Raw genomic sequence first — 15,582 nt, 5'->3', positions numbered from 1 at the left:
CTCTATGCTATCATTAAATGTAAGTATGCACATGTGTATGTCTGACATATCTGATGCAGGAATACTGCTGGTTTTGTTATGGACGTAATTTGAGATACATGCAATTCGACAGATACCCAAGTACAAAATTGTTATGATAATCTTTATGCATGCACTCAGAGTGCAAAATGCATCTAATTCTAAATGAAGCCCAAAGTGTAGCAACTTTTTTACACTGACCATCGCTACAGTACATAAATTGTAGTTGCACTGGCTTCAGAAATATAGTCAGATAAATGCGTAGATTTCATACATTTCTTCACCATCAATCTGCAAACATAACTAATATAAAATACAGTGCCACTTTACATATACAATTGTCAAAATGTATGTATACTTTCCACTTTCCTGCTAGGCAGATGTGCCCATCTCTCTTGGGGAATAGTATAAGACTTTGGGGCACAGTAAACTATATCACAAGTTCACCGATATCAGTTATGATGTCACTGTTTGCATTTTAAATGCATCTCATTAACAAATGTAGACAGATAAACACTAAAGAATAATAAGAAAAATGTGAGTTGTATCCATTGTTCATAAGGAGAAGCCATGTGCTGTACATTTGGTCAATATTACAAAAATAGGGTTGGATTTATTGGGACACGTTTATAACAACTTGGACGGTGACAGGAAGTTATAGAAAAAGTTGTCAACTATGTCTGCAGATAAATCTAAGAGTGTCAGGTATTTCTATATGGTCAAAGACAGTGACACACTTATAAATGCGGCTAGTGTGGAAGTGTCACACTCCACCCCTTCCATATCACAGTGCCACACCGTGTTCTTCACATATATATCATACGGGCATGTATACAAGCATCTCTGTGTATGAGGCCTCTTCTTACCATCCTTCCTCCTGGCACAGGGATGCACTTGTTACTTCTGCCATATTCTGTCTCCGTTGTAACATCTAAACACTTCTCACCAGCTAAACAACGGACTCGGCAACTATGTCAATTAATCTGTTCATTAATAAACGGGTGTCCGGGTACGGTGACACCTCATCTGGCCACGCACGTCGCTTATTTATGACGAGCGGTACAACAATGGGTGACAGAGAACTGCCAGCAAACGGGCAGCGAGTGACCCACTAGCGACCAGCCAACCGGCGCTGAGCCGGTGACGTAAAGAGAGCGACTAAGGTTATGGGACTCCAGCATCGCCATGACAGTTAAGGGAAGATCGTCAGAATAACTATTATCTGCCGGCAGTTATCAGTACAACGAGCTGACATACTCAGAAATTATTTCCGCCTGTGGCTAAGTTGCTGCAGGTAAACATATATATTTTATTAAACATGATTTAGATAAATTCTTTCCATCGAGGGTAAAGGTCACATTGTGAAGTCAGATTATCTTATGGCCTGAATATTTATCAAAGTTTTTACAATTCATATATGCATATCTAAGAACGATATCTTATGAATCTAAACAATCATATTTTACTGAGTCTTTGATCCTAAAACTAGAATTTATAATATGTTTTAGTTATAGCAGCATTACCATGGTTAAAGAGGCATCGGTCTTTAGTGACCTATTTAACAAATGGCAACAACAGTGGAGGTTACTAAGAACTGGGGACTGAAATAAGGACGAAGGATAATACTACTTTGAGGCTGTGTCACTACGCTTTAGTTAGTCCTTGGAGTCAAAAGTTTAACTGGAGGGGTACGCCATCTGATGTCACAGGAAAGGGAGGTAGTCTTTAAATAGGATGGGCGAAGATAGAATCAGTCTCTGGAGTTCCTGGTGTTGCCCATCCACCCACTCTTCCTGGTTGTTACATTGATGCCTGTGGTCAGAGGCAAGTTGTTCCAGGATTGATGTTATGCAATTAGGTAATTCTTTTAATTCTCTCATTTTTTGCTCTATTACTCACAAATCCCAATGCTTGCAAAAAAAAATTCTTTCTCCCTTTTCATGGCATTATCTTTAGGACTATATCATCCATTACCCATCCTGCAACACAAGCCTCTGTCCACATTGTTCCTTCAATACTTCACTCACCTCTAGTTAACACTCATGAACTCTTTTCCTATTTAAATTCAATAACTTTAACAGCCTCACCCTGTCGCCAGAAACTAAAAGGACATACATCTTACAATCATCTTTCCTACATTTCTTTCTCCCTGCTTCTATTAGCTGGTGATATTTCACCTAATCCAGGTCCCTCCCCCTCACTTCTCCCACACACATATATGTGAACGCTACAGAAATCTAGCAAACCTCAAACGCATCACCTGTCTCCCCTCTCTTCCAAAGTCCTTTAAATGTGCCCTTTGGAATGCACACTCTGTCTGTAACAAACTTACCTCCGTACACTTCCTCTCAAACAACCTAAACCTTCTAGCAATACAAGAAACATGGCTCATGCAATCAGACTCTGCCTCACCTGCAGCCCTTTCACATGGTGGTCTCCATTTCACCCACACCCGCAGCCAAAGAGGTGGGGTTTGACTACTTCTCTCCCCACAGTGCACTTTCACAGTTCTACCAAATGTCCCATCACTCACGTTCACATCTTTTGAAGTACATGCTGATAGGATTTTTAACCCATTCTCTATGCGTGTTGCTGTCATTTATCGCCCCCCTGGACCACACCAACAATTTCCTGAACACTTCTCTGCATGGCTCCCTCACTTCTTATTCCCTGACATCCCCATCATCATCATAGGTGATTTCAACATCCTTATTGCTAATCCACGTTCCAATGCTGCTTCCAAACTACTCTCTAACCTCCTCACTTGACCTCTCCCAGTGAATTGAATCCGCTACTCATCAGGATGACCACTGTCTTGATCTTGTTTTCTCTAGACTATGCTCAGCTTCTGATTTCCTTAACACTCCTCTCCTCCTCTCGCATCATCACCTTATTAGCTACTGGCTCATCCCCAGGTCTTTACCCTTCCCAGTGTCATCCTCTTCCAAGCCTCCTCACAACCGCAGGAATATCAACTCTATCATCATCATCATCAACATTTATTTATATAGCGCCAGCAAATTCTGTAGCGCTTTACAATTGGGAACAAACATTAATAAGACAATACTGGGTAATACATACAGACAGAGAGGTAAGAGAACCCTGCTCGAAAGCTTACAATCTATAGGACAATGGGAGTTAGAAACACAAGGGCATGTGCTGCATCATATTGCACAATGGACCAGCCAGATTGCAAAGGTAAAAGTACTGAGTGGGCTATGTGTGTTGCAATGTTGGTCAGAAGGTTGTTGTCTTGCGTTAGCAGTGTAGAGGATGGTAATAGGGTAATCTAGGGAAATTAAGATGATGGTTGAGGAATATCATAACCTTGTCTGAAGAGGTGGGTTTTCAGTGAAGGTTTGAAGACTAGAGGAAAGTCTTACTGTGCGTGGGAGGGAATTCCACAAAGTAGGTGCAGCCCGGAACTCTATTGATCTTCAACAGTTTTCCACCTCTCCAACATCTTCTCTCCCCCATTTTTACATTCTCCTCCTCTGATCAGGCAGTACCCCATTTTCACCAAACCCTAGCAACTGCCCTTGATCAAGTGGCTTCAGCGACACTTCATACTCCACGTAGACTTCGTTGTCAACCGTGGTACACTAAAGTAACATGAACTCTACAAAACTTTCTCGTAAAGCAGAATGTCACTGGTGTAAATCTTGTACCTCTAATGATTTCATCACATATACTGGTATCTACCACTCCTATAAAAATTCTCTGAACACTGCAAAACAAACATACTTCCAATCTCTCATCTATGCTCAGGTTTCTAACCCCAAACGCCTTTTTAACACACTTAAATCTCTTATCAATACTCCCACACCAAACCCTCCGACTACCGTCAGTGCCCAGGATCTTGCTTCCTATTTCAAGGACAAAATAGATAAGATCAGACTTGAAATGGTATCATCTCCCTCGACAAGCAATCAGCTCAATTCCTTTGTAGCACCCTCTGACACTCTCTCTTCATTTGATCTCACAAATGAAGAGGACGTTTCTACTCTCTTCTCATCTTCCTACTCTACCTCCTGTCCTCTTGATCCCATTCCCTCACAAATTGGAAGGCCACTGTCTCCTGTGCTTATTATTATTATTATTATTATTATTATTATTATCATTTATTTGTTAGGCGCCACAAGGTTTCCGCAGCGCCGCACATAGTACAAACAGTAGACTATACAGGGTATAACAGTACAGAACAATAAACATAAGTACCAATACTTCAGAAACTCCAGGCAGGCAGATGCAATAGACATGGAGCAGAAGAACGGGTAAGGAGACAGGAGGGAAGAGGGCCCTGCTCAAGCGAGCTTACATCCTAAGGGAGGGTTAAACAGACCAGGCACAACAGGAGCCAGTTGAGGGAATGGGAGAGAGGGGAGAATGAGTGGAGGAGATGGGGGTTAAGTGGATGGTTGGTAGGCTTTGAGAAAGAGGTGAGTTTTGAGTGCACGTTTGAAGGAGCACAGAGTAGGAGAGAGGCGGATGGAGCGAGGGAGGTCATTCAAGTGAAGGGGGGCTGCACGGGAAAAGTCCTGGATTCTGGAATGGGAAGAGGTGATCAGAGTGGAGGAGAGGTGGCGGTCATTGGCCGAGCGCAGGGAGCGGGTGGGAGTGTGAATGGAGAGGAGGTTAGAGATATAAGGGGCAGTAGAGTGGGAGAGAGCCTTGTAAGTGGTGGTGAGGAGTTTGAAAAGAATTCTGTAGGGGAAGGGAAGGCAGAGAGGGGAGGCAGAGGAGGAGCGGCGTGAGAGGTAGATGAGTCTTGCGGCCGCATTGAGTATAGAGTGGAGGGGGGAGAGACGGGAGTGGGGGAGGCCGGTGAGGAGGAGGTTGCAGTAATCCAGGCGGGAGATGATGAGTGCGTGTATGATGGTTTTGGTGACCTCCTGAGAGAGAAAGGGGCGGATGCGGGCGATGTTGCGTAGTTGGAAGCGACAGGCTTTGGCAAGAGAATGAATGTGGGGGGCAAAAGAGAGAGAGGAGTCAAGGGTGACACCCAAGCAGCGGATGTTGGGTGACAGAGGAGATGGTGGTGTTGTTAACGACAATGGAGAGGTCATGGTGGGATGGGAGGCTGGGAGGAGGAAAGACAATGAGTTCAGTTTTGGAAATGTTGATTTTGAGAAAACGCTCCGACATCCAGGAGGAGATGGCGGAGAGGCAGTCAGATACCTGAGCGAGGAGGGTGGAGGAAAGATCAGGTGGAGAGATGTAAAGTTGAATGTCATCAGCATAAAGGTGATACTGAAGGCCAAAGGAGAAGATGAGAGCACCAAGGGAGGACGTATAGAGCGAAAAGAGTAGAGGGCTGAGAACAGAGCCCTGTGGGACTCCTACAGCGAGAGGGTAGGGGGAGGAGGAAGAACCAGACATGGATACATAGAAGGAGCGGTTAGCGAGGTATGAGGTGAACCAGGCGTGGACAGAACCAGAGAGGCCGAGAGAGAGAAGAGTTTGCAGCAGGAGGGGGTGATCCATGGTGTCAAAGGCTGCGGAAAAGTCAAGGAGGATGAGTAGGGAGAAATGACCCTTGGATTTGTCCGATAGGAGATCATTAGTAACCTTAGCCAGGGCAGTTTCGGTAGAGTGGAGGAGGCGGTAGCCGGATTGGAGAGGGTCAAGGGGGGAATTGTCCGAGAGGTGCCTGGTTAGGCGGCTGCAGACAATTCGCTCAAGTAATTTAGAGGCATAGGGGAGAAGAGAGATAGGGCGATAGTTGGCAAGAGATGTGGGGTCGAGATTGGGTTTCTTGAGGATAGGAGAGATGAGAGCATGTTTAAATGAGAGGGGTACTACACCAGAGACGAGTGATAGGTTGAAAAGGTTATTCCACCTCTAACTAAAATCTGTAATCTATCTCTCTCTACTGGTATTTTTCCATCACTATTCAAGCACGCAGTGATTACTCCTATTTAAAAATAAATTCTGACCCAAACTCTCTCTCAAATTACCGCCCCATCTCTCAGCTCCCATGCTCCTCCAAGCTTCTCGAGAGAATACCCTACACTCACATCACACACTTTCTTACAGCAAACAACCTACTGGATTCTCTTCAGTCAGCCTTTCGCTGACTGCGCTGACCAAGGTTGTCAATGATTTGATCACAGCAAAAAGTGAAGGCCATTACTCTCTTCTAATTCTCCTGGATCTCTCTGCTGCATTTGACACTGTTGACCACTCTCTCCTTATACAAACGCTACAATCCCTAGGTCTTGAAGGCACTGTCCTATCCTGGTTCTCATCCTACCTATCTAATCGCTCTTTCAGTGTTAATTTCTCGGGATCCACCTTTGCTCCTCTTCCTTTATCAGTTATAGTACCACAAGGCTCAATTCTAGGTCCTCTGCTTTTCTCTATCTACACCACTTCTCTTGGAAAACTAATAAGCTCCTTTGGATTTCAGTATCATCTCTATGCGGATGATACACAAATCTATCTATCCTCTCCTGATCTTTCACCATCGGTGTTGTCTCGCGTTACTGACTGTCTTTCTGCCATTTCATTTTGGATGTCTTCTCACCAACTCAAACTCAATCTTTCAAAAACTGAATTAATAATATTCCCACCAAAAAACAGAAGCTTCCAGTCTGACATTTCTATTTCTGTTGATAACATCAACTAAATCCCACCCTGCAAGCTCGCTGCCTAGGTGTAATCCTTGACTCACAACTATCATTTATTCCCCACATCGACTCTATATCTAAATCATGTTACATACATCTAAAGAACATTTCCAGAATACGCACATATCTCGAGACACTGCAAAAACCTTAATTCATGCACTCATCATCTCCCGCATCGACTATTGTAATTCCTTCCTTACTGGTCTTCCCAAAATCAGACTTGAACCCCTACAATCTATTTTGCACGCAGCGACAAGATTGATTTTCCTTGCAAACCTTTCTTCCTCTGCTGAGCCACTTTGTCAGTCTCTATATTGGTTGTGTCACACTCCGTTCACCGGGTATCTCCACCCGAGCCTTTAAACACTGACTTTCACTTTAAATCTCTCTTCTTAGTATAGGCTGTCAGCTATGTCTTGTACCTGTGATTACCTCATCTGTGTGTTAGTCAGTTCTGCTATTGGTCAGCCTCCCTTTATAAGGCCCCTCCTTTCATCCTTTCATTGCTGGTTCTTCATGTCATACCTGACCTGATTCTGATGCCCCCCTGTGTTCCACATCTCTGTGGTAGCTGTTTTTCATCGCTGGTGTGTGTCTGGACTCTGCTGACCTCTGCGCACTTGTTCCACTACCGTGGTGATCGTTATGATCAACACCTGCTATTCATCCTGTCTGCACTGCTGAGTACTGCTGTTTCGTTCCACATCCCTGTGGTAAGCTGTGGCTCATTGTTGCTGTATACATCTGGACTCTGCTGATCTCTTTGCCCCAGTTCCACTACTTGTGGTAATCGCTGTGATTTACACCTGTGTTGGGGTATCGGGGTTCACCGATACTTCTATTAATCACCTTCAATGTCAGTCAGATCTTCCTTTATTTTCAGTCGTCTGGTGAACAGAAAAGTACTCAACACCTGTATGATATAATGTTGAGCAGCTTTTATTCTGTTCCAATTTGAGACCGCTTCAGCGTCTATATTTATACATGTAAGTCTAGGGGTATAGATGCTGAACAACCAATTATAAGACAGTAAATTATGAAAGAAAATCAATCAACAATTATATATATTGCAGTTTTCCAACAAAGTTCAAACAATTCTTTCTTCTTTATGCGTTATCTCTTTCCAGGTTTTCTGTTAATATTCTTGTGCTGCTCTGTGAAGAACGTCTCGCTTTGTTGCGTGTCCTTGGTCTGTTTCTGTTCATGGGAACATCCTGCTATGTAGTTTCACAACCTTGAATAATTTGTCTTTTAAACTGAACATAATATCTGCTAATTTCTCTTAAGGTTATAGCATAACATATTAGTTTCTAAAGCTTAGCACATGATAGATATTAAATCAATAATCATACAATTTCACTCTAACACCCGCTACCTTCTCGGTCTGCACTATTGACTATTGCTGCCTTGTTCCATGTCCTTGTGGTAAGCTGTGGCCCATCGTTGCTGTACATATTTGAACTATGCTGATCCTTGTGCACCAGTTCCATTATCGTGGCAATCGCTAAGATCTACGCCTGTCATCTATCCTGGCTACACCGCTGACTATTGCTGTTTCGTTCCACATCCTTGTGGTAAGCTGTGGCTCATCGTTCTTGTATATACCTGACTCTGCGGACCTCAATGTACCTGCCGTGGGAACTACGCTTGCTGTCTACTCTATCAACATCGTTGGCTAGTGCTGGCTCGTTTTACATCTCTGTAGTGAGCAGTGATTCATCGCTGCTGCATATCTGGATTTCATTGATCTGTTCATCTCCAGTAACTTCATTGAACTTTGTATTATGTTCCACTCCTTAGTGGTATAAGTGGTGACTTTGCTTATTAGGCATTCAGTCTGCATTATTGAACTTTACTGATGGTTCCTACTCTCTGTATATTATCGTGATCATCATCTACCTTTTATTCACCCTTCAGTGAACTTTGTATTATATTTTATAATAAAGGGGTAATCCTTATTATCACCATTTGATGTCCGAATTGAATTTCTTCTGCTATTCAATCTGTTCTCCATCTGTCTCACTGGGAACTTCCCTGGAGGGCTGCGACCTGCAGGGTGGAAACCGCTGAAGCCCAAAGTCCCTAGATGCCTCACTTTACACTGGTGCACCTCAGTAGTCTGCCCAGTGCACTGTAAAGTGCACGTCTACTCTCCGCTTTCAGTTGCCATCAGCAAATCGCAGATTGATGGAGAGGTTGTAACATTTTGAGAGACGCACTTTGCAAAACAAGTAAACTTGTAAGTTCAATCTACTACCCCTTTAGTAACATCCCTTTTAATCAAATAAACTTTTCACTTTTTCCTCTAAAATAATTCTTAGTTTAGCCCCATATATGTCTTACAAGTTAACCCGTGCATGATACTCATGCATTCTCGTCAAATCAAGATACTTAAGGTCTTAAAAAGGTTCTTGTCATGCATTTGGGCCTAGCCCAGGCCTCCTCAGGAGAAGATCGTTACTTCCCGACGCAAGCGCCCTTTTTAATGTGTGTTCATGAGGTAAAATTACCTCACAAAAATGAGTTTGACCCCTCAACTCGTAAATGTAGCCTTTACTACCCCTCCCACGGGGGGAAGGGGGGATGATGGAAGTTAACTGACTTGACTATTCTAATTTTTTTGTCAAATAATGTCAGTATACCAAATTTCAGGTCAATTGGATGAGCCCTTTCTGAGAAAATAGTTTTTTCCACACACACTAACGCACGCCTCTACACATGTGTGTTCATGAGGTAAAATTACCTCACAAAAATTAGTTTGAGCCCTACCAAATTTCAGCCCTTTTTGATTTTTTTTCCCACACACACTAAGAATTTAGTAGGTCAGTGTATAACTCTGCCCAGCAGGTGGCGCTGCAATTTGGTTGTTTTTTTTCACACACACACAGACAGACAGACGCCACTGAGCATTTGTATATTAGATATTAATCATGAGAGACGTTCTTTATTACAGATGGCTATTTTGTGTATGTAAAGTGTTCAAATAAATTGCTCAGAGTGGGTCTGGAAACTTGCTGCTCCCCCAAAGTGCATAATAGGTGTAAAGAATAGGACGGGACCTGGAGCAAACTTCAAGCCCTTTTCCGGACTGAAACACACATTTCAATAATTTTGCTCTGCAAATGGAAATCTTGTTTCTGTGAATGAGGTGCACCAGTGCTCCTACTATGTACTTCACTAGGACCATCTTCATTCTGCCCAACTCCTCTGCTCAGCCTGTACAAACTGATGCTTCTCCACAAATACAGCCAAAAACAGCACAAGTTTCATACCTCCTAAACATACTTGCCTACTTTCAGGCAGTTATCCTGTATTCCAATCCTCATCGTCCAGCCCACTTTTATTAACATTTATATAGCACCAGCACATTAAGTAGCACTTCACATTTGGGAGCAAACACAGTAAAGACGTGAGATTACAGACAGAGGTAAGAGGGCCCTGCTCACAAGATTATACTATATAGGACTATAGGAGTGTGATAAATGATGTCAAGTGCATATTGTATATTGGTCTATCCAGATTACAAGGGTAAAAACTGCTTAGTGGATTTCTTTGTGAAGTGAGCGTGACAGGCGCCTTGACCCAGCATAATCATCTTAATCTGGATAAATCATTGTGAGGGGAGTTGTCATTTAATGTGTTTACTATTTTTAATACATAAGTGGAATTGTGGCACTGAGCAATTTCCTTGGTGACTGCCAACATTAAACTGAAAAGTTATGTCCCTTATGTGTTTATTCATGAGCGGGTTTGTGGTCATCTGTTATCACACCAACATGTATGTATCTATGTTTGTATGTATGTATGATCACTAATATTGATTTACTTATTACTTTACTATATATCAAATCCAGTAAATCTATATACACTGTTTGTATTCCTGACACACTTGCAAGTGTAGCAGTATTAATAAACTAAATAACATATCTGAAACAGTGAAGTGCTTATTTAGATATAGCAAGTTTATCTGAAACAAATAGTACAGTGGTGTGGATGAAAGCATAGGAAAGATATGTATTTCAATGATTTGGCTTTGCCCTCTCAATAAAGTCTATGGGCTAGATTTACTAAGCTGCGGGTTTGAAAAAGTGGGGATGTTGCCTATAGCAACCAATCAGATTCTAGCAGTCATTTTGTAGAAGGTACTAAATAAATGAAAGCTAGAATCTGATTGGTTGCTATAGGCAACATCCCTACTTTTTCAAACCCGCAGCTTAGTAAATCTAGCCCTATATGTGAGTGTGGTGTGCCAAAGTATTGTGATGCTGACACCTGGCAGATGACAGACACAACTTCTTCTTACTTGGATAAGTGTGTTTTTAATGTTCACTCACAAATAACACATCATGCCTTTGTCAGGATGACACCGGGCGAGCCTAACTCTGGCTAAATACTGTCCCCCTGCCTAGTCACCGGCCAGCTAGCTTGCATTGGTTGCACTGCACAATTGAACTATACAGGTTTAATTACAAAAAAACCTCTGTTTAGTCTAATTACCTCATTAGACCCTGTCCTCCACCTGTGTATCTTCCTACTAGGAGTCTTATTCTGTAAGAACTTAACCCTGTCTGCATCCTGTACCCGTAGACTCCCTGGGATGTCACCTATTCCTATGCAGGAGATGTGTGTGTTAAATAACCCTTTTTGGCACCGTATATTCAGAATTTGTTTCAAACTCACACCATCTATATGTAGTGGAAGAATGGTTCAAGTTCTAAGATTCTCTTGTGTACACTTGTTTCAGCTATATCATTTGCACCAGGCATAGGGCAGGAGTAACTGCCCACTGATAGTTATGACTGAAACAGCATAGTCTTTGGAAAAGTACACATATGTGTGCCACTAGCTAGCACAGAACATGTGTATGCAAGTAAGATAGACCATGAAAACATGTTATAGTTGAAACCACCGCACCAAGTGATCCCCGTTTGTATTATTAACCGCTAGAAATTAGCCGAGATATTGACTATTGGGTGGTGCACTCAGAACATGTATGTTGAACTTGAATTACAAGGAGCAAGAAAAAGAAAACATGACTCACTGGGGCACTCTATGATCCAGAATTATAATCAATGTTCAAAAATTCTTTATTATAATATTTTAAAAAGAAAAGATGAGAAGCACCAGCATGCCCAGACTGTTTAGGGCAGCTCGGCCTGGCTGCGACTTGTAGTTCCACAAACAAAAATTTTGTTTTGTTTTTTTTTACCACTTATTATCCTACACTCACCGCCCAGGGGTGTAGGAAGAGCCCTAGTGCTTTTAGCACTGGGCTGGTTGTTCCTAGATGGGGGGCCCGCACGTTTTTTTTGCGGACCCCACTCCCTAGGGAATCCAGCCAGCACTGAACAGCCTGGAGCTGGTTTGTAATTATGGCAGGTGTTGTGTGAAAACCGGGATCCCCATGCAAATTTTTTCCCGATTTTTGCGCAATCAGCAGTAGGCTGGCAATACTAGGGTTAATAGTGTTTGGACGGGGGGACCCCACGGGTTTGTTTTTGTTTTTTCGTTGTTGTTTTAATAAAAATCATCTATATTTACACTTTAGACAGCCACCGGGACCTGCGGCTGTATAGTCAGGCAGTGTAACAGTGATGTGTTTGCTAATCTCGCATCCAGAAAGCAGCGTGTTGTATCTGTCGATTTTTATTTAAAACTCGGTCGGGTTTGCAAAATTGCAGCTTAATATATTTGGAGATTTGTATAACTAGAGTGGTGAAAAATCGAGACAGATTTTCTGCAAGTTTGAAACTAGCGGTATTTAGAATAACTCATCTCCTGGGATTTTACATCAAATTTCAGGTTAATAGATCGCCGAGTTGGCTCGAGAAAATCTCTGGATTTTCAAAATATATATTTATATATTTCTTACTAATATATTGACTTTATCCAAAAATAACTTTGACATAACACATATGCTTGTGTGTATACTGCACTCTGTTCTGTCTGTTAATATATGGCAAGCGCCGACTGGGCAGTGCGTACTTGCACCCACATTCAAATCTAAACGCATCTTGAGATCTGCTTGGCTTTGAATATGTTTGTAACTATGCTGAAGTTCTGTGTTCTTCTTTAACCCACAATGTGTGTTCTGATTTGAATCAGGCCCTGTATGTTTTATTTATTTAGATCCTTATAATTTTACCAATTAAGTGCCCCAACTGTCACATTTTTTTCATTAGATATACTATCTAATGGAGACTGTGTCTTGGTTGCAGTGTTTTCAAAATCTCTTCACCCTGCTCCATAGGCAAAGTATAAAGCCAGCACACCCATAGTCACATCAGTTTTCTGATGTCAGTAAGTTTTGAATCTACACTGCAGATATATATCTTGAAGGTCTCCGCTCCTAACAACTAAACAAATGAAAATAAAAGTAAAAAGTTACTAAATGTTACATTTTTCTAAATATTTCCTTAGCTCATTCTTGCCAACTCTCCCGGAATTCAGGTAGGGCTGACCATTCTCCCGCATCCTGCCCACTTCCTAGTGAGGTTGACAGGATGGGAGCCTTAATGACGCGATTCGTGGTGAAACCGCCCCCCACGACAAAATAACATTTTCATCGCGTTCCGCCCTACCGTCACGCCACGCCCCCTGACCAGAATCTCCAGGACTTTAATAATTATAAGTTGGAAGCCTTAGCTGCATTGAAGATAAGAGCTTTTCAAACTTGCATCTCTGTTAAAGGGACGGGTGCTTTGTAGTGTAGAACCTTGAGGGGTAAGAAAAGTAGTTCACTTTTCACCAGAAATGCAGTGAAATGTCATGTTGAACGTGTGAGGTTAAATTTTTTTGTGTGGAAAATTCAAGCTGCAGCGATAAAGTCTCTCTAAACAGAAATTCATCTGAAGAGAAAAATCAGATACTGATTCTATTATAATTCTAATATAACTTTAGATTTTGGTTTGAAAGAAAGACGATGGCGCATCCTACAACTGTTCCTCACTAGTAGGTAGAGTCCTGATTTGAGGGGACTGTCCTGCCAATCAGCATTTTTGTCCACTCTCTCAAAACTATTGTGAGGTGTTTCCTGCTTACTTTCTGTCAGGCGCCGTCTCCGCACCTCCGCTGGGTGCCGGAGACGGACGCCCTCTGGCCGCAACTCACGTCCCGTTGCTAGGCAACGGGACGAGATCACATTTTCTAGCAACATAGACGCTACCTCTGGGACCTGACTTCCTGTTTGGCGCTATTTAAACCCCACTCTGGCACCATTAGGGTGCCAGAGTATTGGTTCTATCCAGCTCCAGCATTACTATTATTGTTCCTGAGTATTCTCCTGTGTATTGATTCCTGGCTAGTTTGACTTCTCTTCCGGATCTCCCTTTTGTACTTCGCTGCTCGCACTGGTATTGACCTTGGACCGTTCCTGTTTACTCTTTGCCTTCTCTCCGTGGTACTGCGCTTCTCTGGTTTCAACACAACCTGTCTGACTACTCTCCATTCGCTGCTCTGGTAACTTTCTGGGAGAACCGCGACCTGCGCATCACACGCAGCAAAGCCCAAACCTCCTTGCGGGGGTCCCTGGTGAACACCGGTGGTGCGTTAGACTCTGCGCCTCCCAGTTTAGTAGCGCCAATACCAGTCGGTGATATTCCTAGTGAAAGACGTGACACTTTCTATTGGTGCAAGCTGCAGTGCAGGGGTGTTTTTGGAGGAGGAGTTGGGAGTGGAGTTGGATTGTTTAGCGCTTCAGATGTGCTAGGTACGCCCTGAAGGTAAATAATATGCCCCTGTTTGGAGAGACCACATCACCATTATGAAATGGCCACACACCCTTTATGATAGTGTTGGGCGCACATACTGTTCTGATTTTCCCAGTGGCATTGTTGAGAACTATGTGAAAGATGACTACATCACCATAGTGTGTTCTATGCTTTATATTTTAGAATGAGACACAAAATGTCTAATATTTGGATGAATAAATTTTACTCCCCGTTCCTGGCTAGCATTTAACAACAGCTCTTTTGGGATCTCAGTTCTTTCTTTCCTGATTAAAGTAAAATTAAACTACCCATCACTACATCCTTTCATCCCTACAGTCATCTCACTAATTAGCTGTCCATTAGCAGCTGGCTGCTTGCTCTTCTGTTATTGCCAATATAAGTACAATAATCATATCTTAACTGTTTAATTTATATATTTGTTCTCTAAATCAGTGGTTTACTAATGTGCCAGCAATCCTAAATCATTATAATCTAGATTATTTTTTGTCTCTCACCAGGCCTTTTAGGCAGAGTTCCATGAAGTGTATCCTGTAGAACTCTAGGGAGAGCATTTCAAAATACTTACCTTTAATACTGTAACCCAGCATTTGTGCTTTTACATGTAGTTCATGGATCCTCTCCATCTTGATTTTAACTGCCCAGGGCTCTTAGAGATGAATGCCAAATGCTGTATATACAAAGAAGGACTAGCCATACAACTGACTGGAAAGACATCTAGGTATCATAAGCCAAAAATAAATGAATTGTGGATTGGGAATAGACTGTTAGAAATATAATGCATTATAAAATTAAAAATGAAATAACATAGTAAAGTTCAAACTGTACTGTAGCTGTTTGTCCTTAAGAAAAGGTATATCAAAAGTAGCTTAAATAGACATACTGCTGCTTTTGTTTCGTCCCAGAAACTATTAGCCATGACCACTAGGTGCCAAAGATGTTTGTTCATTCAGATACAAAATTACTACCAGAAAACAATGTAGTGTTTTAAAGCAAATATGTAATTCCCATTTAACCCCTAAAGATATAAATATCATACTTGCTCTCTTAGATCTACCTCTGACTTACGCCCTGACTCATCTCTGGTAAACACCACTCGCAAGACTTCTCCCGTGTTGCTCCCCACTTATGAAATTTCCCTTCCACACCCAATCAGGCTTTCTAACAGCCTTCAAATATCTAGACACTCTTTGAAAACTGATCTCTTT

The 15,582-nt window shown here is 42.2% G+C and overlaps 1 long non-coding RNA gene across 1 annotated transcript in view; it reads left to right on the top strand.

Annotated features, from left to right (window-relative positions):
* Window positions 1-1,086: 1,086 nt before the first annotated feature.
* The window catches only part of LOC142140194 (uncharacterized), a 51,159-nt gene continuing 36,663 nt past the window's right edge, over window positions 1,087-15,582 (top strand). Inside the window, exon 1 of the long non-coding RNA XR_012688325.1 lies at window positions 1,087-1,312. This is a non-coding gene — a long non-coding RNA (uncharacterized LOC142140194). The remainder of the gene's footprint in view (window positions 1,313-15,582) is intronic.

The sequence above is a fragment of the Mixophyes fleayi genome, chromosome 2, assembly GCF_038048845.1.
Source record: "Mixophyes fleayi isolate aMixFle1 chromosome 2, aMixFle1.hap1, whole genome shotgun sequence".
NCBI classification, from domain to species: domain Eukaryota; kingdom Metazoa; phylum Chordata; class Amphibia; order Anura; family Limnodynastidae; genus Mixophyes; species Mixophyes fleayi.
This window is presented reverse-complemented; position numbering and strand designations above follow the sequence as displayed.